Source organism: Panthera onca, chromosome B2 (assembly GCF_046562875.1).
Source record: "Panthera onca isolate mPanOnc1 chromosome B2, mPanOnc1 haplotype 2, whole genome shotgun sequence".
Taxonomy (NCBI): domain Eukaryota; kingdom Metazoa; phylum Chordata; class Mammalia; order Carnivora; family Felidae; genus Panthera; species Panthera onca.
In genome coordinates, this window is record NC_138343.1 from 48,738,512 (window position 1) to 48,764,595 (window position 26,084).

The 26,084-nt window shown below is 39.0% G+C and overlaps 1 long non-coding RNA gene across 1 annotated transcript in view; it reads left to right on the forward strand.

Moving 5' to 3' along the window:
• LOC144616387 (uncharacterized) overlaps nt 1–26,084 on the forward strand; it is a 442,726-nt gene that overhangs the window by 172,445 nt on the left and 244,197 nt on the right. Inside the window, exon 2 of the long non-coding RNA XR_013555652.1 lies at nt 25,254–25,353. This is a non-coding gene — a long non-coding RNA (uncharacterized LOC144616387). The remainder of the gene's footprint in view (nt 1–25,253; nt 25,354–26,084) is intronic.

Below are 26,084 nucleotides of genomic sequence, written 5' to 3' on the forward strand. Positions count from 1 at the left end.
CTTCCATATACTTTTTAATTTCCTCTTTAACTGCTTGGTTAGCCCATTCATTCTTTAGTAGGATGTTGTTCAGTCTCCAAGTATTTGTTACCTTTCCAAATTTTTTCTTGTGGTTGATTTCGAGTTTCATAGCGTTGTGGTCTGAAAATATGCACAGTATGATCTCGATCTTTTTGTACTTACTTAGGGCTGATTTGTGTCCCAGTATATGGTCTATTCTGGAGAATGTTCCATGTGCACTGGGGAAGAATGTATATTCAGCTGCTTTAGGATGAAATGTTCTGAATATATCTGTTAAGTCCATCTGGTCCAGTGTGTCATTTAAAGCCATTGTTTCCTTGTTGATTTTTTGATTAGATGATCTGTCCATTGCTGTGAGTGGGGTGTTGAAGTCTCCTACTATTATGGTATTACTATCGATGAGTTTCTTTATGTTTGTGACTAATTGATTTATATATTTGTGTGCTCTCACATTTGGCTTATAAATGTTTACAATTGTTAGGTCTTCTTGGTCCATAGACCTCTTGATTATGATATAATGCCCTTCTGCATCTCTTGATACAGTCTTTATTTTAAGGTCTAGATTGTCTAATGTAAGTATGGCTACTCTGGCTTTCTTTTGTTGACCATTAGCATGATGGATGGTTCTCCATACCCTTATTTTCAATCTGAAGGTGTCTTTAGGTCTAAAGTGGGTCTCTTGTAAACAGCATATAGATGGATCTTGTTTTCTTATCCATCTGTTACCCTATGTCTTTTGATTGGAGCATTGAGTCCATTGACATTTAGAGTGAGTACTGAAGGATATGAATTTATTGACATTATTATGCTTGTAGAGTTGGAGTTTCTGGTGGTGTTCCCTGGTCCTTTCTAATCTTTTGTTGCTTTTGGTATTTATTTATTTATTTATTTATTTATTTATATTTACCTACCTTTTCATCTTTTCACCCCTCAGAAAGTCCCCCTTAAAATTTCTTGCAGGGCTGGTTTAATGGTCACAAACACCTTTAATTTTTGTTTGTCTGGGAAATTTTTATCTCTCCTTCTGTTTCGAATAACAGCCTTGCTGGATAAAGAATTCTTGGTTGCATATTTTTCTGATTCAGTACACTGAATATATCCTGCCACTCCTTTCTGGCCTGCCATGTTTCTGTGGATAGGTCTGCTGCAAACCTGATCTGTCTTCTCTTGTAGGTTAGGGACTTTTTTCCCTTGCTGCTTTCATGATTCTCTCCTTGCCTGAGAATTCTGTGCATTTGACTATGATATGCCTTGTCGATGATTGGTTTTTGTTGAGTCTAATGGGGGTCCTCTGTGCTTCCTGGATTTTGATGTCTGAGTCTTCCCTCAGGTTAGGAAAGTTTTCTGCTATGATTTGCTCACATAACCCTTCTACCCCTGTTTCTCTGTCTTCCTCTTCTGGGACCCCTATGATTCTGATGTTGTTCCTTTTTAATGAGTCACTGATTTCTCTAATTCTTAAATCGTGCTCTTTTGCCTTCATCTCCCTCTTTTTTTCTGCTTCATTATTCTCTATAAGTTTGTCCTCTCTATCACTGATAATCTGTTCTGCCTCGTCCAATCTTGCCGCCACTGCATCCATACATGATTGCAGGTCAGCTATAGCATTTTTAATTTCATAATGGCTATTTTTAACTTCTTTTATCTCTGCAGAAAGGGATTCTAATCTATTTTCGACTGCAGCTAGTATTCTTATTATCGTGATTCTAAATTCTGGTTCAGACATCTTGATTGTATCTGTGTTGGTTAAATCTCTGACTGTGTGAATTCCTTCGTTTTGTCATTTTGAAGGGAGAAAAGGAATTAATGAGGTAGAAAAATTGAAATTAAAAAAATTAAAATTAAAAAATATTAAAATTAAAAATTAAAAACACACACACAAAATTCGAATAGATGATGCTAGATCTTAGGTGTGTTTTGGTCTGGGTGTTGAAAGTGGTTTGACAGATTAGAGAAAAAAAGGGAGAGGAGGAAATAGTTTGAGAATTTGAAAAAAAGAATACACTGAAGTAGACTAAAATGAGATGATGGGGTAAAATAGAATTTTAAAAAATATACACAGGGGCGCCTGGGTGGCTCAGTTGGTTGGGCGGCCAACTTCAGCTCAGGTCACCATCTCGCGGTCCGTGAGTTCAAGCCCCATGTCGGGCTCTGGGCTGATGGCTCAGAGCCCGGAGCCTGCTTCCAATTCTGTGTCTCCCTCTCTCTCTGCCCCTCCCCCGTTCATGATCTGTCTCTCTCTGTCTCAAAAATAAATAAAAGTTAAAAAAAAATTTAAAAAAAATATACACAAAAGTAAAGAATATGGTAGGAAAAGAATTAAAGAAAAATATTTTTAATAAAAATTAAAAATAATTATGAATTTTTTCATTTTCTATTTTTAAGAAAAAAGAAAGATGAAAAAGAGAAAAAGATTAAAAAAAGAAATCGCTTGAAAATTTGAAAAACTGAGTACACTGTAGTAGACTAAAATATGATGGAAGTAAAATAGAACTTGAAAAAAAAATTACATAAAAGCAAAAAATATAGTAATAAAAGTTAAAAATATTTTTAATAGACATTGAAAGTAAAAATGAAGTTTTTATCTTTCTGCATTAAAGAAAAAGAAAAGAATTGAAAAAGAGAAAGAAAAAAAAGGAAATTGAAAATTTGAAAAGATGAGTACACAGAAGTAGACTAAAATACAGTGATGGAAGTAAAGTAGAATTTGAAAAAAATTACACAAAAGTAAAAAATGTAGTAATAAAAATTAAAGAAAGATATTTTTAAGAAAAATTGAAAATAAAAATGAATTTTTTCTCTTTCTGTATTCAAGAAAAAGAAAAGCATTGTAAAAGAGAAAAAGGAAAAAGAAAAAAAATTGAATAGATGAACCTGCTAACAGATTGAAGTAGGACTGGAATTGCTTCGTTTTCCCCTAGAAGTCAGACTATGTAGCTCTTTATAGTCCATAAATTAAGCTGGCAGTGAGACTTGTGTTCTTGAAGAGTGAAGTTGGCCCAGTTGGGTGGGGCTCAGTGTAACAGCTCTGCTCTCCACTAGATGGCGCTGCTATCCTACTGGGGTGGATTGTTGTGGTGCTCGTAGGTGCGTATCCTCATGTGCAGGAGCAGTGAAAATGGCGCCACCCAGCTACCCAGTCTGTTCTCCCCAATCAGCAATTGTACACCTGTCCTCTGTCTTTAGCTCTCATCAACTCCCCACTTTTTCACTCTCTGTGACCAGGCCCCAGGCAGTACCTCTCTCCCAAGTTTTGTCTCAGATGCGTCTGTTTTCCTTGGCCCCTTACTTCTGAAGGACTGTGGCTTTGACCCCTTCTGCCCCTCTGCAGGAGTGTCTCACTGAGCAATGGCCGAATGAGCAATGGCTGAATATTGGCTGCACCCAGGAACGCCCGCTGGACCCTGCTGTTGCTGGTGCCTCAAGACTGTAGCCAGGTGCCAGCCCGCCCCCCAAAAAGATCGCAAGATAGTGTAGCAGCAGCATTTCATGGATTATGGAAAATCACAACATACATCTGGCACCAGTCTTCACCCTTAATGACCTTGCCCCAGCACCAGCGAATGTGGCCACCTTCCGGGGTCTGCTGGGACCAGGTGGCTTAAACAGTCTCTACCAAATGTCCTTCTAGCAGTGGAACCGCTTTTCCCCATGTGGCCCGAGAACCTCCCAGACTCCACTCTGTTCCTGGGGATTCGTCCTTCCCACCAGAGCACTGCCAGGTATTGAGCTGCAGAGTTGAAGCCTTTGCCCTCCCCTTGTTTACAGTCTTAATGGAATTTAAACCCTCTCCTTTCTCCTTTCTCCCTTTTTAGTTTAGTCCCTGCGGCTGTTTCCAATTTTCCACTTTCTCTCCAGCTGCTTTTGGGGAGAGGTGCTTTTCCTGTATTCTCTCCCCCTCCCCAGTCTCCCTTGTCTCTCTGCCCGCAAAAGTGGTTCCCTACCGAGAGGCTTCTCGCTCCCCAAGTTCAGCTCTCTGTGCCATGTACCTGCTGAATTCTGTGGTTCAGGTTGTGCAGATTGTTGTGTTAATCCTCCAATCAGTTTTCTAGGTATGTAGGATGATTTACTATTGGTCTGGCTGTATTTCATGGACACGAGACACATAAAAAGCTTCCATGCTGTTCTGCCATCTTAGCTCCTCCTGTTATTATTGTAAAGCTTTGACAGAATCCTTTTGACTGAATAACTCAAGTATCAGGGCTTTGGTCCCATCTTCAGAGACTTTCCCAATGTAAGAAGCTCATCATTGCCTATTCATCTTGGAGGCTGTGAAGACATCATGAAGAAGGGCAGGACCATGGAAGACAAGGGGAGGGAAAGGAAGGAAGGAGAGTTTGGGGCTCCAGCTAGAATAAGAGGAAAAGGGGCATACCCTGGCTTTATGCTCTTTCTTTCCCTCCAGCCTACTCTGAATATTTTGCTACAACTAGGAAGAAGTCCAAGAGAAGGATGAATGAAATTAACTATACTCTTTTAAGATAGAAGGCAGAGTCTTCTATTTTCTGTCATCAATCAGCTCTAAGCTGATACCAGTACTGAGGCTGTACATATTTGTTTAAAAGTCTATAAACATACATATCTATCTATAGATATACATATAGATAGATGATATAGATATAGATACAGATATAGATATAGATATAGATATAGATATAGATATAGATATAGATATTTTAACGGTCTGTTTCCTTTGTTAAAATTTCCATTATAAGTTTCCCTTAAAAAGTGCCTGGGTGGTTCAGTCGGTTAAGGGTCTGACTATTGATTTCGGCTCAGGTCATGATCTCATGGTTCATGAGATCGAGCCCCATGTTGGGCTCTGTTCTGATCACACAGAGCCTGCTTGGGATGCTCTCTCTTTCTCTGTCCCTCCCCCATGCTCACTCTCTCTCACTGTCTCTCTGCCCCTCCCCCATGCTCGCTCACTCTTTTTCTCTCTCAAAATAAATAAATAAATAAATAAATAAATAAATAAATAAATAAATATGAAAAAAGAGTATATTAGCATACTCATAAGTAATTTTTTGCATATAAAAATCAAAAAGTAAATTTCACTGTTTTATTTACTATAAATTTAATTAATGGGGTGCTGTCTGGGCCAAGTATTGCATTAACATTAAGACCTGGGTCTTCTCCTGGATTGTTTGTTCATTATTTATTTCATTAATCCAACTGCTATTCATTGAGTGCTTCCTATCTGCCACCTGCTACCAATATGACTTAGACCAGGGGTTTGCAAACTACAGTTCACAGGCCAAATCCAGTCTGCTACCTGCTTTTCTATATAAAGTTTTATTGGAACACAGTCATGCCAATTTGTTTACATATTGTGTGTGGCTATCTTTTTCACTAGAGGCTGCATGGGCCACAAAGCCAAAAATATTCACTAACTGGCTGTACAGAAAATGCTTGTGGCCTCTGACTTAGAGAATCAAAGATATTATCCCTGGCTTAGTTTCCTGATCTGAATAATGAGGACATAAATGTCTACCTTGTTCTATTTCTGACATTCTTCTGTGTGTAGAAAAGTGGTATTTAAGATATGAAATAACAGTTGCTGTCATTTATTGAGAACTCATCATGAATCAGGTGGTTGGCTAAGCTAACCATTGAATCCTTACAAAGTAGCCCCCTATCATGGATTTTGGGATAAATGAGGAAACTGGGACATCAAGAGCTTGGTTGACATGGCTAGAGTGGCACTGCCAGTAAGTGCAAAGCCTGACTCCACAGCTCAGGAAGATTCTTTCTCAGTTCCCTTAATCTGTCTGGTGAGGATCACGTATCTCTTTGAACAGGGCTGGAGGACAGCCTGAATGCCGTGTGAAAGCCAGCATGAAGGCCTGCCTGGCCCAGCGCAGAGCAGTGACATAATGATAAATCATCTTTTTTTTTTTTTTTACTGTTTATTTTTGAGAGAGAAAGAGCACATACACACTGCGTGCAGGTGTGGGGGAGGGGCAGACAGAGAGGCAGACAGGATCTAAAGTGGGTTCTACACTGACAGCAGAGAGCCTGATGTGGGGCTTGAACTCAGAAACTGTGAGAACATGACCTGAGCCTTAATGGACTGAGCCACCCAGGTGCCCCAGAAAAATCATCTTTAAGGATTTATTTCACCAGAGCTACCCATCAAATGTACTTAAATGGATTTGAACAGTTATTCACTTTGAATGTATTGATCTTTATGAGCCCAGTGGTATAAAGAGACTTAGAAATTATATGTAGATGGTATAAACTTATGTACTGTTGCTGTGGTGTCTGAATGTCATGAATTCAGTTACTTAACTCACCCTGTCCTGTGCGTCTAACAAAGTATTGAAGGCTACACACTTTCTGTAGAATGCTCAATGTTAAATGCTCCCTTTTACATGTTCTACACATCTTAAAATGCCATTTTCCCTCTGTGGAGAAGGGAATGGGTAGGCAAGTAACCACCCTAACCGATGAATCACTCTGTGTTTCAATGCTGTTCCGTTAATTTAAGTGACATTTTGACAATAGCATGCTGTCAGTCCAATGGTTTGACCTATACAACAACCTCTAATTATTACTAATTAAATAATTAATTATTCATAGAGGCACATTCCATTAGCATAGTAGAGATGTGTTGGAATATGAGTTATATGTGGTTTATGAATCTTCAGAAAATAGATTCTTTAATAAATTAATAAAGGGGCTCTGGGGTTTCATTAAAAGGTGGCTGGAGGGTGTGCTTGCCTGTTTCCAAGGAGACCACAGGTGGTTCGTTGCTTTTTTTTTTAAGTTAAACTTGTTTGGGCTAGATGATTTTTTTTTCACCCTTTTCTCACTGCTCTGTCCTCAGGCAGAGTACGGAACATTTTAATGAAACCCCTGTTGTCTTCATATCACTTTGATCCCCTTGTGTTCTCTCCAGTCTACACATTGGCCAGTCGGATGAAGGGTTTCAGATTTTCCCCCCAGTATTAAAAACTGTGGCATGCCCTCCATGAATAAACAACATTTCGGTGGAGACCCAGTGAAGAGAAAGGCAGAGCAAACAAAGGGATGAAGGAAAATGCATAAATTCAAATGACACGGGCCTCATTTACCCACTTAATTACCCTGACTCCTGACTCTGTTAGCCACTGCGATTATTTTTCCAGTTAAGCCTGATTTAAAGAACTTAGAGAAAAATAGGCTCATCCATTTCCTTCCCCCTCAACAATCTCTTTGCCACATGGAGTTCCACTCCTTCGTTATCTCACTGTAATAATGATCATGGTAATATTAATATCTTCCAACACTGTTCACTAAATAGTGATAAAAATAGTAATATTAATGTTTTCTAACATCCATTTTTGATGCTCTGAGGCGCATTATAAATTCTGTCTTTGTTTAAGCAGTGGGGAACCCACAAAATATCATTACAGTTATCATTAGAACTCAAGGGCACTCTCTGGAATCTGAAACCTAAGTGGGGCTATGTCAGCAAGCATTCCAGGACCATGGATGGAACAAAAAAGTGAATAAAATAGAATTTTTTATACCGTTTCAACATTTGACCTATTTTGGAGATTACTTTTTTTTTTTTTAATACCTGCTGATTATTCTCCCAAAAGATAGAGGAACTTGTTTTCCTGAAACCAGCAGCATTCAGTCCTTCAAAGTCACTAGGGCCCATCCCACCATTTTTTTCCCTCCTACTCTCTTGCCCCTTCCACAAACAGGAGGGGAAGTGGATCCCTACCTAGCAATAGTGACCTGCTTTTGAGGGATCAGGAGCCACTCCACTCTTTAATTGAGTAGCATTTAGTCCAGGTGATGGATGGCATAGACATAGAGTAGGAAACGTCACAGGACTGAACCCTGGGAGGCCAAAGGGGAAATACAGAGTACGTTTTCATTACTAATGGATCCTGCTAAGTGGAAATAAAGCTTTCCCTGGAAATCTGTGAAAGAAAATACCCTTCAGTAGCAGGCTTAATTTTCTGACATTTTCTTTTGCCTTCACCCTCTCCACACAAAGAACCCAGCTTCGAGCTTTAGCCTGGCTCAACCACTCTGCTTAAGGCCATCAGTCACTGGGGGACATGAGCCTGCTGTTATTGGACCCTGGCTTGGTCTAACACTCTCTGGCTTTCCTCTTCTTTCCTAGCTCCCTGGCTCTGATGGGATTTTGTTTTGTTTCATTTTACTTTCTTTCTCACTTTTTGTTTTTAAGATTTATTTTTATTTATTTTGAGATAGAGCAGGCAGGGGAGGGGCAGAGAGAGAGAGACAGACAGATAGAATCCCAAGCAGGCTTCTCACTGTCAGCTTAGACCTGATGTGGGGCTCGAACTCATGAACTGTGAGATCATGACCTAAACCAAAATCAAGAGTTGGATGCTTAACTCTTGGACTGAGCCACCCAGACTTGCTTTTCTTTCTCACTTTTTTAAGTTCTTTTCCTTCTCTTCTCAGCTCAAAGATGTCTGCTAAATGGGCAGTTATATATGGCTTTTTTTTTAAACTCAGCAAAATATATAGATGGCACCATTATAAGTATCTGGACTAGAACATACAATCAGGAAAGGTAAAATAATATCAATATAATATCAAATAACATAAAGCTAATTACTAACACAAACGGATGTTTACTAATACTTATTATAGGAATATGAATCATTTTAGGAAAATATTATCAAGCCCATAGGCATCCAGGAATTCACCCCCCCTTTCTTAAAAATGAACTCAGGGAAGATTAAAGCCTTAATTAAACACATACTTTATTTCTGTATTTAGTTTTCACAAACGACATCCTTTTAATATAAAACTGACATTCTGGCATCACTCACATGCCCAGAAAAGTCAGATAATCAACAACAGTTTATAATAACATTGCACCAGAGTAATTAATAACGTCTGAAGTACAATGAAAAAAAATGTGTGTTTCCCAATAATATGATGAGATATTCATTTTCATGTATGCTATTTAGAAGATTTGAAGCTCTGAAAAGTAGAGAAAGAAATTAAGTATTTGAGGACTTGTCATAACTTTGCCTACTCTATCTATTTTGGTTTCCTATCTTTAACTCTTGTTCTTTTTTCCATCCTACCCCCTGATTCACTAGATGAGATCTGGTCCTCAAATGTGTTGGCTTTCAAAAGTACACAGATCCTGCAGCATATGTGAGCCATGTTAACATCAAGAGAAAAATGCCAGTATTCTATGCTATAGTTTAATGTTTGTTTACATTCTTATATATAGATAATTGTTAGCTCCAGCTTTGTGAAGAGAAGGGACTAGGTGATCTCTTAAAATTCTTCCCAGGCTTCTATCATGAACTTACCAGCCTATATGGCAATATCTGTGCAAGCCCGCTGAGTTTTTCTATAAAAATCAAAGCAAGAGGTTAGTACATACAAACGGTTGAAAACATGAAGTGAGCTTTTAAGAGTCACTGTCTTTTTTATCTAAGCCAGTTACTAATATTAATTAGAATTCATGATGATAGTCTTTTCATCATTTCATTCATCCATTAAAACTTTACCAGGGTGCCTGTGTGGCTCAGTCGGTTGAGCGTCCGACTCCAGCTCAGGTCATGATCTCATGGTTCGTGGGTTTGAGTCCTGCATTGGGCTCACTGCTGTCAGTGCACAGCCTGCCTCAGATCCTCTGTTCCCCTCTTTCTCTGACCCTCACCCACTTGCATGCACATGCGCGCGCTCTCTCTCTCACTCTCTCTCTCTTTCAAAATAAACATTAAAAAAACTTTACCAAGTGTTGCCAGAAAGCCAGTTCTGAATCCTATTTGCAGATTTAGAAAATTATAATGGAACTTAGAAATGAAAACGTGGTACAGTTTAGAATTCTCTGTTGAGAAGCATGTTTGAAAACCTTGAAGGATATTAACATTGGCCTTCAAATTTTGTCACCAATCTGCTCTTTAAAGGACATTCCCCTTACTATTCTCAAAGCTAAATACTCTATATATGTTGTTTTCTTAACCTCTATGTTACTGTAAGCAGAGGGTTGACAGGAAGCAAAGCTCCACTGTTTGGATTTCCCCCCACTGCCCCATGAGTATGAATGGGGGTGAATCTTCTACCTACCTCAGCTCCTTCCCCCCACCCTCTCCTCACTTTTTTTTCTGTCTCCTTACCACAGACACACATGCCCTTTGCTCTGCTAGAGCAAATCTGGACAGCAGGGACTGTGTCTCATTTTATTTCTAAAATGTCCACATTTAACATATTGATGAGCATGTAACAGTAAATTTTTATTGTTGAATAAATGGGTCAAATCAAGCCTAATAAACAATATAGCACAGGAACATGTGGGTGCAACAGAGGGGATTTTATGGACTATTAAGAAGATATTACCCCTGGGGCACCTGGGTGGCTGTCAGTTAAGCATCTGACATTGGCTCAGGTCATGATCTCACAGTCCCTGAGTTTGTGCCCCGCATCAGGCTCTGTGAGCCTGCTTCAGATTCTGTGCCTCCCTCTCTGCCCTACCCTGCTCATGCCTCTGCCTCTCTCTCTCTCTCTCTCTCTCTCTCAACAGTAAATAAACATTAAAAAAAAGTTTTAAAGATATTACCCTTGCCAAGGACAGACCCAGACAAAATTTTAAATCAAGTGCATTTTATTTCTGACCCCAATGCCCTCATTTTGTGTTCTATTCTTCTTTAAATTACTTGCTCACCCCTTCCCAGCTTCTAGGTTTTCTGTTCTCATAACTTGGGCATCTCTTCTATTGCCATCCTTTGTCTCCCCCTGCCATGACCATGCTCTGCTTTCCCTAAGATGACCTGATTCCTCATTCTATGCAGTCGTGCATGTTCTAGATCACATTTCTCCAGGAGCCTACTCCAAAGCGTTTACCTCTCTGAAAAAGATGTTTACTACCCTTGTAGTGAATCTTATTAATAAAAGTAATAGCTTACATTTATACATTCATCGACCTCTCTCTGTGGTGCTATAACTGCTAAGTGTTAATGCACTAACTTTCTCAGAGGCATTTGCCTTTTAATAGGGAGTATTACCTCCCTGAAAATTAACTGTGTAATAGTGTTCTTTCATACATAGTGGGGGGAATTTTTTTTGACAGGGGAGCTTTCACTGTCTCTCAAATTTTGCACATATTGGTTTTTTCTTGGTCCCTTCTTTAGTGGTACTTAGTATTTTTTAGGTACCTGTGTGATCATCACTTCCTGAGTGAATAAAAGATCCTTGGACTGGATCCCAAAAAGGATTTTTATTGTTTTACTAGTTTCCTATTGCTATCATGAGTATTGTCACAAACTTAGTAGCTTAAAACAATACAACTTTATTATCTTACAGTTCTGTAGGTCACAGATCAACATAATTGTCACTGGGCTTAAGTCAAAGTGTCAACAGCTACATTACTTTCTGAAGGCATTAGGGGAGAATATATTCCCTTGAATTTTCCAGCTTCTAGGGGCCACTCAGATTCCTTGGCTCATGGCCTCCTTCCTCTATTTTCAAAGCCAGCATTGCTATGTATCTATGGTCTTTCTTCCATAGTTCCATCTCCCTCTAAAAACAGCCAGGAAACGTTCTCTGCTCTTTAAGGGTGGTTATATTGCACCAATCCACATTATCCCTGATATCTCCTCATCTCAGTGTCTATATCCTTAATCACATCTGCAAAGCCCCTTTTGCCATTTAAGGTAACATGTTCACAGATTCTATGGAATAGAGCTAGACATGCTTGGGGGCCATTGCTGTGCCCACCATATTCATTATAGTGATAAAATATTTCAGAAAGAGAATATTGTCTAAAAAAGATAGAAGATCAGAAGCATAGATATTACACCATTAGGGTTGAAACAGGGAGAGATGGTGCACACAAGCTGTAAATGGAGGTTAATTTAATGCAGACTATTTACAAAGATGAGAAGAAGTGTAGAGATGCCATAAGGATAGTGCTCTCTTTATGCCCAAGTGAAAGCAGGGGAGCCATTACCAACCTTCAGGAGAATGCGCAAAGGGAGTGAGCAGTAACCAGAGCCTGTATAGAAGACAGCATGACAGACATTGTAGCTTTTGGTATATACAGATAGTCAACCTGGGGTGATTCAGCAGGAAGAGAATTTGGGAAACAAATAACCAAATGCCACTCTCCTCCACATTCCCATCAATCTTCAGTCTCCAGCCAGTGCCACCCCAATCCATTCCCCCCCAAACCACTGTTGGCTGAATCCAACCAGCAGAAGCCAGCAAAGGAGCCCGCTGATGTAGTCTTTGGGCAGGGAGGATGGATAGGAGTAAAAATCAGATTTAGAATGGCAAATGGAAAGCGGGAAAATATGTTGGTATATTTAGGCACAACTAGAGAAGATGAGGATATCCAAGAGGCAAAAACAAAGATTTATGTACAAATAGTAAAAAAAAAAATCTTTATGGGCACTTAGTCCAACATCAGTGACCACACTCACTTAAATCACATATGTCTCTAATTCAGAAGGGAAAAGCATGTCCTTAGGAACATAAAGTCATTCCAGACAGTAGTGCTGCTTGATGAATACTGCGCTGAAATCTGCATATTTCTTTGTCTAGGTGCAACCATTTCCCTAGTTTTCATCAGGTCCTGTATTGATGGGGCACTGGATGGACACTGATATTTATTGAGCACCTTCTATGAGTTTGGCACTTTGGGTATAATACAAAATGCTTACATAAACTCAGAGGCAGGTATTATTATCCCCTTTTAACTGATGAAGAAATTGAGGCTCAGTGACATTCAATCATCTACTTATGTGTTCATTCAGAAAAGGACTGTTTATTGAGTGAAGGCCTATGGAGTGACAGGTAATACATGAAGTTTTTGGATAGAAGGTTAATTAAGGCACAGTCTCGGTTTCTGTTCTCTCTTAAGCATAAGGAAATGCTTTAACAGATAATTTCTATAAAACATGGAACACAAGGAGGAAATATGTACTTGAAAGCCCATCCTGGTTTCGTGCTCTCACCACATGGAGAGCCCCATGCCCCTGCCTGTGGCTCTCCTGGCCGTGTTCACCACTGGCAGTAAGAGTGTCTTCCACAGGCACACGTTGCTATGTTAACTGGGAACTCTAGCTCACTGAGAGTCAGAATCCAGAGAGTGACACATATGACAGAAGATGGATTGTATTTCCCTTTTTTTTTAAATTTATATCCTCTTTCTGAGTGAAGGAAGAGGAAAGGTAGGTGCAATGATATTCTGATGCTTTGAATTAATGGAAATTTTGTAGCTCAGACCTTTTCAACCACATGGATATGAATGTTTCTAATGGATCATATACTACGTATCCTGTCAACACACATACACATGCATGTTCACACACACATGCACGCACACACATGTACACGCCCTCATGCACACACTGCTACACAGCCTGAGTCTAGGTTCAGCCTTCTAATCCTTCTCCGCCGAGTTACAGGCAGCCATTTCCAGTGGGTCGAAGTCATCTGTGAAAAGTATTTATATTAATGCAGAGTCATGGACAGTTTGGACTGTGCAGGTCAATGCTAGGACTTTAAAATGGTCATGATGTGCTCATAAGGGTAAGATCTCAGGCCTTCTGTAAAATATCAAAGAAGTTGTTGATACCTTTTGCTGTATTCTTTCCCTGTGGGCCCCTCATTACCTATTTGATCACCTGAAAGACTAAATGTGGGTGATCTAAGGATTTGGTATCCTCTAAAAGTTTGATCACTCTTTGTTAATGATTAATCATCCAGCTTCAGCATCTCTTAATAATGTATTTCTCTTCAGGGTCCTCACTATGGTCACCTCTAGGCAAGGATACCTTTGAGAACCAGGGCAACTGGAGGGCAAAATACAACTCACAAGCCCTTCCTAAGCCTTTGGGAAACAAAATCTCTACTTAGTTAAGGCTAAAAGCCAAGGCAAAAGTATAAGTCTAGGTCCGAATGTATGTCATAGATTTGAGGAGGTTACAACTAGACTCAGTGAAAGACTTCCTCAGCCTTGGTGATCTGCTAAGAAATTTTCTATTTTCTAACTGTTACCAGGTGAAGCCTGAGAGGACAATTTATTGCCAACCTCAGGGCTAACTTATGGAAAAGAATTACTGGTCCACTGGATAGTGTAATATCTGAGTCACACTTAGCATCAAGCCTTACGAACAGGAATTAGTTTCTTGTATATGATAATGCAGTGACTTGCGTGCCAAGATAAGGAAGTGGAAGATCCGCATGGTGTCTGTCAACTGACAGAATTTCTGAGGAGATTGAGGGCCAGACTCTGTATGAGCTGGCACTCCCACGAGGGCTTCTGGGCCTGTTCCACCTCCAGTATATTTCAATGAATTTATATCTCTAATTTCTCTAACTCTTGCTCTTTCTCTGTGTCTTTGGGCACTTCTAATGCTAGCCTTAGCTGGATATAGGAAATTGAATTATGTGAAAATATGAAAATGCAAATGAGAGTCATGGATATTTCTGGGCCTTTTGCCTCTGGCTCAGACCTACAAATGGGAAAAGATGGGATGTAAGCAAACTGGCTAGAATGTTCTAGTTTCCAACACAGCTTTGGTCATATTAATGCTGATGAATCAGTAAGTACTATATTACCTCATTCATACAATTGCTGTTTTTTCTTCTCAAATATTTCTAGACTTGTTTCTAGAATCTCATTTGAAATATATGTTGGAAATACAATGGATTTGCTAAAAGTTGCAAACCCATAAATGCCCATTTGAGAGAGAGATTAGACTAAATAAATATCACAGCAATGCTGCTCCAGCTACTTATACACACATATAAATACACACATATAAAACATATACACACATGTAAATGTCTGTAACAGGCATGGCATGTATATGACATGTATGTACTTATGCATTATAAGACATGTGTATATGGTGAACAAATATATACATATATGTAGCATGTCTGTGTGAGTAGGTAAACATATAACATATGTGACAAATAATATTTATACCATGCACATGTAATATGTGTACTTATATGGCATATATATCTATAACATATAACATAGGAACATATACTATATGATTTATATATAAGACATATTTATATAAATATATATATGAAACATAAAATATTTTTGAATGTGTATGTAATACACATAACAATTTATAAAACTTTGTATGATATATGTATAATATGCTATAAGTATACTCTTTTAATAATGATTTTATATATAATTTTTTAAATAATTTTTTTAATGTTTATTTATTTTTGAGACAGAGACAGAGCATGAACAGGGGAAGGGCAGAGAGAGAGACTGAGACACAGAATCTGAAGCAGGCTCCAGGCTCTGAGCTGTCAGCAGAGAGCCCAACATAGGGCTTGAACTAACAAACCATGAGATCATGATCTGAGCCAGAGTCAGTCGCTCAACTGACTGAGCCACCCAGGTGCCCCATAATTTAAATATTTAATAAAATGCCCTTTATGAAGGACAAATATAAAGAAAGCAATTGATAATAAAATAACAGGTTTTTCAGTTTGGAAACTCTTGGGCATGACTATACTAGAAGTTGTGATGATGAATTAGATTTTTCTTTCCCCACTTAAAATGACTAACTCTGGATTAAAGCTGTAAAAAGATCAGAAGCCATTCCAGTCAAGCTACACAGGAAAATGAAAGAACAGAGGTGTAAGCAAAGACTAAACTAAAAACTAGCATTAGATGACATAATAATAGACCAGATTTATTAGCATATTATGACAGGAAGAGGGAAATAACCCTAACTGGTATAGAAATAACATGCCAAACACATTAACAGACCTTTGTACATATGGATGTCTAATGGGATACAAAAAATGTCATGAGGGATGGAGGACAACTTTTCATTGTGTCAGACTGTACACGAAATGCAGGACCCTAACAATCCTGGATTCCCACCCACTAAATCCCGATAGCACACACAATCACTGGGGCAACCAAAATTACCTCTGCGAATTTCCCAAACACATTCAGGGGCTGGACCTTTCTAATTAAGAGCCACTACTAAGGATTGGACTAAATATTGTTTTTCATATCTTTGCTATCCAGCAAATGGATTTAAATGAGCAATATTATATTATTTTAAACCTGCTGCTTTGGGATTCATCTGTTTTTTTCTATTCACATTTAAAGCAATTTTATAGGTTTCTTTATGTCAAGACTTCTTTAACTTTCATTTCATATGTGTAATAATTTAGATGGGTTTAACACATTTGGTGCATGGTCTGCTCAGGGCAGTCTAAAACTACGTGAGCAGTACAGCATGTTAGCCCTACCTTTGGTGAGCTTGAGCAATGAGAATATGACCTCAGTGGTAAATACAGATCTGGCACAGAAGGCAGCCTCAATAAGTGGCATCCATGTAGTATTCAAACTTGTGACTAATGTGGTTTACCATGCGTGGTAAACATTTATACCTAGGGAAATTACATTAAAAACATAAGAAAGGATGACTTTCAAAGGGAAAAAGTCACTAGAGCATAATTCATAATCTCAAGGATGTCAGCAAAGAACAGTCTTTTAGCTTGGTGATTTTGGGGTGAATGTTGGAGAATAGTAGTGTATGATTCACAGACCTTTGTTAGGACTCATTTGCTTTCTCTTGAAGTCATTGACCAGATGTTACCAAAACTTCTAAAAATTGAGCCTTGAGTGACCATCCTCATTCAGTGTCTCCTCATGATTAACTCTGGCTAAACAACAGAAAGAGTGAATAAAAAATTCATGACCGGCACTTTTGTTTCCAACCTGGGTGACAAGTTGCATTCAAATGCTCCAAGATCATACAGTAGACAGGTATGATTTGCATTTTGTTCTGAACGAAATCTTAAATATTCATGGTGGCCATAAGTAATTGAGAGAAAACTCCTGGTCAGAACCATTGAATGTCTTATCTGTTTGTGGATTATTTTAGGTGACAATGTGTGGGAGATGCTGGCCCTCCATTTGACAGTGATTTTTTTACTCAATAACAGTAATCATTTATTGAGCACTAATGATGTGCCGGCCTCTCTTCTCAGTACTTCACCTATTTTAACCCGTTTAATCTTCACAACAATCTTCTATGGTACTTTGTATTATTATTGCCAAGTTATATATGAGAAACAGAGGAACAGAGTTCAAGTAACTTCCTCAAGGTTACACATTAATGAATGATAGAGATAATCCTAATCCATGCAGTCTGTTTCCAGAGTCTTCTGTTTTAACCAACATGCTCTGCTGACTCCTTAACTCGTTCTTTCCTCTCCTTCAAATGTATCAGCTGTGTTTTAAGAATTAAAGAGAAAAATCTGGTGATTGGCCAATCTGGTGTTGATGCCTGATTGAAAAAAGATAACTAAGGATTGTCAAGAATCTATGCTTAAAAACACTGCAAACATTCTCATTAGCCTTTAAAAAAATCTTTTTTTAAGATCAGCTGATTGCCCATCTTATGAAATGTCTTCCTTGTGTAACAGCAGAGAAGCTCATTCTGATGCTGCCCAGGAAAAGTAGAGCTAAGTGACATAATAATTTTGTGCTAAAGTCTACAGAAAATGTGCTCTTTTAGTCACCCAATCTGGTCTGCTGTTTGCATCACTCATGATCCTGCCTGTTTGTCTGACTCCCAAAGATATTAGGAACTACCAGTTTTGCACCCTAAATCTATCTTCCCTTTTTATGCCCCCACTATCCCCCTCCAACCAGCATTTAACTATGGGGAGATTTCACAAGAGATTTTCCAAATGGTTGGTCAGATTGACACACTGGGCTTTTCCTTACTCAACCCAGGTCCTCCCCTCCTCCGCCTCCTGCTTCCCTCTTGATGGAACAACACCACACCCCTCATCTTTTTGACTGGGTGTGCTTTTCCTTTTCATTGCTGCTAAAGGCTCTGAATGGGCCTCTTGTGTGGAAGCAGAGACAATGGTCCTCATTTAATGGGATTATTTACAATAGGAAAAATAGCTTTAAAAAGAGAAAGCAGGAGAGACAGTTATAGCAAGAGGCCTGACTGTGAAGCCATTCTTTTATTAAGAGTCTGGCACCCTCTGCACCTTTTCCTGGCGATCTGCCAAGCTCTCTTCCACTTGAGAGTGGCCCTTGAGTTTTGGTACAATTTCTGTATGATGCTGCAGCGGCCAGGCTCTGTGGAGTGATTCATTTCCGCCACAAGAGTGCTCCAGTATGTTAACAACTCTGTCTTCTTTGATCAGGTGACACTAGGGCATCCGTTCCCATGGCCAATGTTTTCAGATGATTAGTCTTTTCCTGGGCATACTACCTGGAGAACAGAACACTGGCTGTAGATGAGAGGGCTGAGCCCGGCTCTATAGGCTGAATGTGTGGTGGACGTGTGAAGAAGGGCCTGCTTAGGCCCAGGGCCTTTGCTGGTCCAGGCAGGGTTCTTATGAGAACTGGAGAACCCTGGCCCCTCCAGGACAGTAGATTAGAAAAAGTTGTCTCCTCTCATTGGACATAGCCTTCCATCCCCATGCTGGGGTTCACACTGCTTAAATCCAGGACTGTGTGAGATAGCTTGAATAGGCCATTAGCCCCTCTATCAGCCATTTGAGTATCAGCCAACGTTCACAGTAATGCGATGCCCTGGCAGGGGGCAAGAGATACACAGATTGTATTGGGAATTTGAATCTTGGGTTTACCATTTGTTAGCTTTGCAGTTCTGTTATCCTGAACAAGATATGTAAATGTTGTATGTCTTGGTTGCTTCATTTGTGAAATGGTTATGATAAGTAATAGCACCTATCAGAAGTCACTTTGACGATTAAGTGAGAAAATTCATAGAAGGCATGTAAAACAGGATTCAGTACAAATGAAGCTCTCACTAAATGTTGGCTGATACTATTTATGTATAGCAGAGTACCAAGGTCTTCTAGGACCTTAGCAAAAGCAGAAAATCACTACTAGTGTGGCCTCATCCTTCTGTACATTTTTCTTTAATCCCGAGAATTCTCTCCATTGTTGAGTAAAAAGTTATAATGATAATAATGACTGACTCTTACTGTGCATTTATCATATTTCAGACCCTGTGTTTAGTCCTTTGCATATATTATATTGTTTAATCATCCCAACATCTTCCTCAAATAGATTCTTCCTTTAACCACATTTTTAGTAAATGTTTATTTGAGAGAGAGAGAGAGAGAGAAAGAGTGGGAGAGGCAAAGAGAGAGAGGGAGAAAGAGAATCCTAAGCAGGCTCCCTGCTGTTAGCGTAGAGCCTGATGTGGGGCTTAATCTCACAAACTGTGAGATCATGACCTGAGCCAAAATCAAGAGTCAGACGCTTAACCAACTGAGCCACCCAGGTGCCCCTACCCCGATTTTTAGATGAAGAGCCTGATGCTCGCAGATGCTAAGCAATTTGCCCAAAGTTTAAAAGCTAGCAAGTAATTCAGGTGGCATTTGGGAACACCCCTTATCCCGGGACCCTAACTACCCTCCCTGCTACTGAAATCTGCTTCAATCTGCTGAAATTCATTGCTCTAATATTTTTTCCCATTCCCCTTTTCATGTCCTAAAAATGTATGTATATTTTTTCATATCCCTGCTGACTACTTCCTGGAAGCAGAGATCATGATGTTACAGACACTTGAGAGGTCATACGAATAGGTTGGTACAATTGCCTTATTTACAAGTGAAATGGAAATGATAAACTTATAAATTAAAAAAAAAAATCCTGTCCATCTTGTATAACTTAAAAATAAAGCACAGTGCATTGTCTCTCCCAAGGGGGAACTTAGTGGAGGACAAAGGAATCAATTATAACCTCTCAAATGCTAGGGAGGCTGGTGAAGATGGGGCGGGCACTGGGGGTTGGCCCAGTGTCCTTGAAATCAAAGCATCATAAGGCAAAACCAGTTTTATCTGCTTTTAAGTCTGGTTCTGTCCTGTGTACTGGCTAGATTTTCAAATGATGCATTATTATCATCATCATCATCATTATTATTATTGTTATTATTATGTTTAATGTAGATGGCTTTGCTAATAGACTAATTTTTTTTCTCATTCCTTTCTTGGACTATTGTTTCATTTATCTCCTCCTTATTTTATTTATTCAATTTTCTTCAAATTGCACCGTTTGTTACTTGGCCTCAGGGAGCCCTGGCTATTAAAACTACACTAATAATTTTAATTGACTTAAAATGATGTAAGAACAGCACAGCTGCCAGGAAATACAGGGCCTCCAAATAGGTGCTATAGCAGGAAGGAGACATTAAATAAAGCAAGGTGCTTAGTCTCTGAACCCCCAAATTCAGCAGGATGTTACCAAAGAAGTGATGTTCTCATCAGAAAGCCCATGTGGGTCCCATTAAATATAACTATGCTTCTACTTCAGTACACATTATAATAGAAAATGTGAGTTTGCAGAAAAAAATCATTGGGGGTGGGAGGTGTCATAAGTTATAATTATTCACTGTCCAATAGTCTTCTCTATTGAATAGGCATTTAGCATATTTAAAATTTGATTAAAATATCTCTTTATATACAATCATTCTGTACCTTGGTCAGAGCATGAGATGCATCTATACTTATTCATACCTCTGACCAACCCTTTTCCAGCATCAGATCTAACAAAGAGATTTAAAAAAGAAAGAGTAAATAAACCAGAAGTGTTTGGTTGGCATCTATTTCAGAAAAGTAGCTTCTATGTAGGCACTTGAGCAGTGGAAAAGACAATTGCCTTTCAAGTGATACTGAGTGGGTGTCATAGCCCCCACTTTCTCTTCTAAAATCATGAGAACACTAATAGATGCTTCACCTAGCTGTATAAGTGGAAAGACATGAGTGTGAGAGAGAATTCTGACAGTCCCAGTGCCTGATCTAGTTATGAGGAATTACATGGCAGTGCTTAGAGGAAAGCCCCATAATATGTGTTAGTGTCAGCAACCAGAAAGTGGAGTCCAATGGAATAATCAACACATAGGTAATCGCAGCCATGAGGTGGTGGCAGCCATTTATGCTGCCTTAAGATCAGTCCAGAGAAGAGTATAGTCATACAGCCTATTAGAAATCTTATAGATTATTAAGTCAACTTCCTTATTTTACAGTAGAAAAAAACCAAAGAGATCCAGAGAAAAGTAGTTACTTGCCAAAGGTCATCACGTAATCATAAGCAGAGGCGATTCTAGACCTCCTGTCTCTCAATGACTCATCATAAGGTTTTTCCCTGCAATATCACTCTCACTGATTAGAAGTAGTATGAAGATCCCACTCCCCTGCACTGCCCACAATTCTATTGTAGTCAGGACTTATCTGCTCTCCTGTGGAGAGAGTAGTACATTCACACACAGTGTCATACGAATAGGGTAGTAATTATCTCATTCAAAATACTGGCTCAGTTGCATTTTAGGGTACTAACAGGTACCTCATCAAACATTTTAAAACAAGGTTTGGTTTGGTTTTTGTTTCTGAGAAACTAGACTTACAAAGAGAGGTTAGAGCTAAAGTAGCAAACCATGCTGAATTTGGGGGTTGGGTCTGTGCTCCGGCAGCACCAGGGAGAGCTCCTGGTAGCTGCTGGTGATTCTCTAGAAGCTGGGCATGGAGATATACTGGTATTTGGAGGACCCTCTGAAGATTCCCCTGTTGATTCTTGTGCTTGTGAACATTGTCTTCCTTGCATTAGAAGGCTCAGGCTTGTTAAGATGAGTCCTTCTCCTCCACTCCAGTGCTTTTGTTTCACCCACATCTCCTGTAGTTTTGTACCCAATGGGTGTGACAGCCATGGAACCTCTGGTCAGGCTGGGAGCTGAAGGTTAGAAATTTGGTTCCTCCTGGGTTGGATGAGGAATTTTGCTTCTTCCTACAGATTATTCTTTATTCAACTCTTTCTCCCAAGAACCCTTCCTAAGGTACTGAGAACTGAGCTCTCTGTTAGAGCCTTGGTAACATCTAGCTGTTGGTACATGACTTTAGGAAGATAACTCTGCCTCTGTGATCCCTATCTCATTATTAAAAAAAGTAAGTTATCAGAATCTGATCCAAACTTTCAGGGGCATGTCTCCACTCCTTCCTGTGCCAATGGCAGACTCAGCTAATCAATCTTGCTATTTTTGGTTGCTGAACACAAATCTTATTTGAAAGTTTTTCAATTCAGTATGATGATTGTTAATATTTGCTCTTCTTTCACATAATTTTGAACTTATCTTAAATGAGTATGGTAAAATACTAAATGTACATGTTCTGGCTTCTAATATTTTAAAGATTTGCCTTTGGTCACAAATCAGATGACTGAAATTAGACTGTTTCTCAATATAACTTCAGCCTTGAAGCCTGATTATATCTTGGTTTCCTATATCCAAAATTGAATGCATGCCATATAGTGTGTCAAAAGTATACATTCATACGTTTGTTAAATGAATATGGAGTCACTGTATTGTGCATCATATCCTCCCATTTTCTAGGTGCATAAAAAGCTCAATTAGACAAACATCTTGTCCTTTTTGAACTTTCAGTCTAGTAGGGGATATAAAGGGAGTTAGATGAGGCAGGATGTGATAAATGAAAAAATTGAGCCACAGATTAAAAGTAAGTTTAGGAAAAAAGAAAATATTTCTCATGAGTGTCAAATATGAAGAAAAAATAGACCTCAAGAAATCTATTAGAAGCTCTTTTTGCCTGGCTGGCCTAAGAACTGGCTTTCACAAGTGATGACCAAGAGTATACCATTAGTCAAGGAGAGTGATTTGATGGTCTACACTAAGCCTGGATACGTACTGCTGGTTTTCCTCCTGTTTCCCATAAACTCAAAGGGACAAAGCTATGTGAGTGACCTGTTGTGCAAGGTGACTTGCTACAGCTTTAATTTTATGGGAGTTGGCATTAGATTACAGAGTAAGCTGTACAGCTGAGAAGCAGTGAAATGTGGTACATTTGTCTTGGCCTCTAATAGACATGCACGAATGGAGGTAGTGGGCATTTCAAGGAGTGGGGGGGACTGAGTATTTGTGTTTTTTTCCAGAAATGGAAGTATTAGTGCCAGATTCAGTCTGATACTTCTGCAGTACATATTAAAACTTCTATCACTGTGGTACTTAAGAAACTTGACACTAGCTCCATTCTTTCAATGAAGACACATACATACAGGGAAATGAGATGTGTTTTCTTAATCAGCCACTCACATTTCATAGGAAATCTCAGGCCAGAAAGCACAATCCTCAGTTTTCCAAACTACCACAAAATCACAATCTCCACTATTAATTAGTTTTGTCTTTCCACTAACTTAATTCATCCACCATCCTCCACCACCAACCGACCTAAATCTTTCAGTCTTTGCAGAAAACTTTGTTCAACAATTATTGATCAAGCCACATTGTAAACTAACATAATACTCACAAGCAGTACAAGCATTGTACCAGCACAAAATATGTTATTTTGGCTTGTACTATCTTTCCCACCTAGAAAGTGTCAATTTCAGGGGTGTTTCAAAGGGGGCCCCATAATAGCATTACTAACAGGGTGATGAATGGCTGTGCTGAACTGAAGGTTACGTAGGTACTATTTCAAATTGCTTTCTGTATGCAGTGAACAGGGTAAGACTTAACTAGCTTGCTAGCTGACTGCCTATGTTTTCATTTTCTTTAAAAAAGTGGAAAAGCACCATTTTAGCAAAGTCTTTGAAGATATAGGTAAATAGATAGATAGAGATATAGATATATATTTTTTCTGAAGATGAAATGTAGTATCAGTCTCCTCTCTTTAAAGTAAAAAATTATCTTGGGGCCCCTGGGTGGCTCAGTCAGTTAAGTGTCCGACTTCAACGTAGGTCATGATTATACGGTTCGTGGGTTCAAGCCCCATGTTGGGCTCTGAGATGTCAGCACAGAGCCTGGAGCCTGTTTTGGATTCTGTGTCTCCCTCTCTCTCTGCCCCTCCCTTGCTCATGTTCTCTCTCTCTCTCTCTCTCTCTCTGTCTCTCTCTCTCCCCCCCTCTCAAAAATAAACATTTAAAAAAAAAGTAAACAATTTTCTTGAAAATAATAGCTCTTTGTATTGGACATAAATATCACATCAAATTTCTTTTTTTTAATTTCATTTATTTATTTTGAAATAGAGTGAAAGAGAGAGAGAGAGAATCCCAAGCAGGCCCCGCGCTGTCAGCACAGAGCCTGATGCAGGGCTCCAGCTCATGAGCCATGAGATTATGACCTGAGCTGAAACCAAGAGCCAGACATTTTACTGACTGAGTCACCCAGGTGCCCCACATCCAATTTCTATATGCCTATTAAAGACACCTCCAAAGACACATAAAAGATATATAATTTCACCAATGTTGATATATCTAAATAGATATGAAAAAGAGAGAATTTACAATTATAAAAAACATGGATAGCCGCTTTTATCAGAGATCACATTGAATTCTGTAGATTGCTCCTGGTGCCTATTTTCTGCACCTACAACCCACAGACTGAGCAAGAAAAATGCAAATGAACAAGAGGAGGAGTAGAGGGTGTGGCAGAGAAGAAGTGGAAAAATGCCTGATTTCATGCCAGTGCTCTAAATAACTCAAGTTTCAGCTTCTTTTCTTAACATATTAGATAATGGTGACATTTCTGGAAAAGCACATATATTTGGGCCTGAACTAATAAAATTACTGTGTGTAAAAGGAAGAGGCCAGTGTGTTCTTAGCCCCATGACATTTTCTACCAATGTTCCAATTCCCTACTGTTCTCTTTTAACTTTGTTGCAATTTAAGTTGAGCTAATTCAGTAAGTACTGAATGTATACTATGTTCCAGGTACTGGACTTGGCAATAAATTCTAGAAGTTAACAAGACGACATCCATGTCTGCAAAGAACTCAGCTGGATGAGGAGACAACACTTAATTCACTATAGTGTAGTTAATAGAAACCTAAATCAGAAGGGTTTGGGAAATGGGAAGTGGAGGTGGTGGTTAGTATAAGTCTTTCCAAATGAGCAGATATATGAAATAAATTTTCAGGGATAAAAGGTACTTAGCTGGAGGAACAAGGGTGGAAAGAACATTCCAGAAATGTAGACAGGAGGGAGAGAGTCTAGTTTTCAAAGGGAAGTGTAAGTAGTCTAGGGAGGCTGTAAAATAGATTTTAAAGCAACAGACCCCAAATGATGAGCAGAGAGAGGAATATGGGATCAAAAAAAAAAAATGAATAGAGAGAACTAATTTTGACAAGTAGTGAAATGCTACCTTTCCTGTCTTCTCTTTCTAAGCCCCCTGTCCTTAGTTTCCTAAAGATCGTATTGGATTAGAAAAAAAAAAAATATTTTGTTTTATTTTGTATTTTTTATCTTAGGTAGCATAACAGAAACAAAGAAAGCCACAGGCTGCTAGAGATGACTCCTGCCAAGGTGGCAGCAGTAGGAGCCTATAACCAACAGATGAGATGTGTAAAGGTAAGTCAGTGAATATGACTCTCTTCCATCTAGATATCTTATGTGAGTGGTCAAAGGTGAAATTGAAGTTTGAATGAATTATATAGAAGGCTGTCATAATCTTTAAGGACATTTTGGTTATTTCTAATTATAACCAATTAAAAAGAGAACTTGATCATGGCCTACCTTTATTCATATATTCAACAAGTATGTACTAAATGTCATTATGTACCAGACACTCTTCTGGGAATATGGATGTGGATAAGACAGGTAAGTCCATTGCTCTAATGGGGCTCATGGTCTGGTGCCTGACACCTAAAACTAAACAGAGAGATGGACAAGGTCATTTCAGGTAGTGATGGCATGGTGATCAGTGAGTGGTTAATAGTGTGTGATCGATTAAAGTGGTTAAGTGATGCCCTCTCCGAAGAGGCATTTGCACAGAAACTTGATTGAAGTGAAGGTATGGGATGCATAAAGATCTGGGGGCAAGTATAGGCAGTAGAAATTGACAACGTGGAAAAGTGGGAATGAGCTTGGGTTGTTGGAAGAGAAACAAAGTCAGGATGACTATAGCAAAGTGAGCAAGGAAAAGAGTGTATGGAAATGAGGTCAGAGAAATTGGAATAGAGCCAACCATATAGGGCTTTGCAGACCATGTTAAGTGTGAATTTTATTCTCAGTATAATGGAAGCATTGGTTAGCTTTAAATGGATGGGTGACATAATCTCATTTTTATGTTCCCTTTGAGA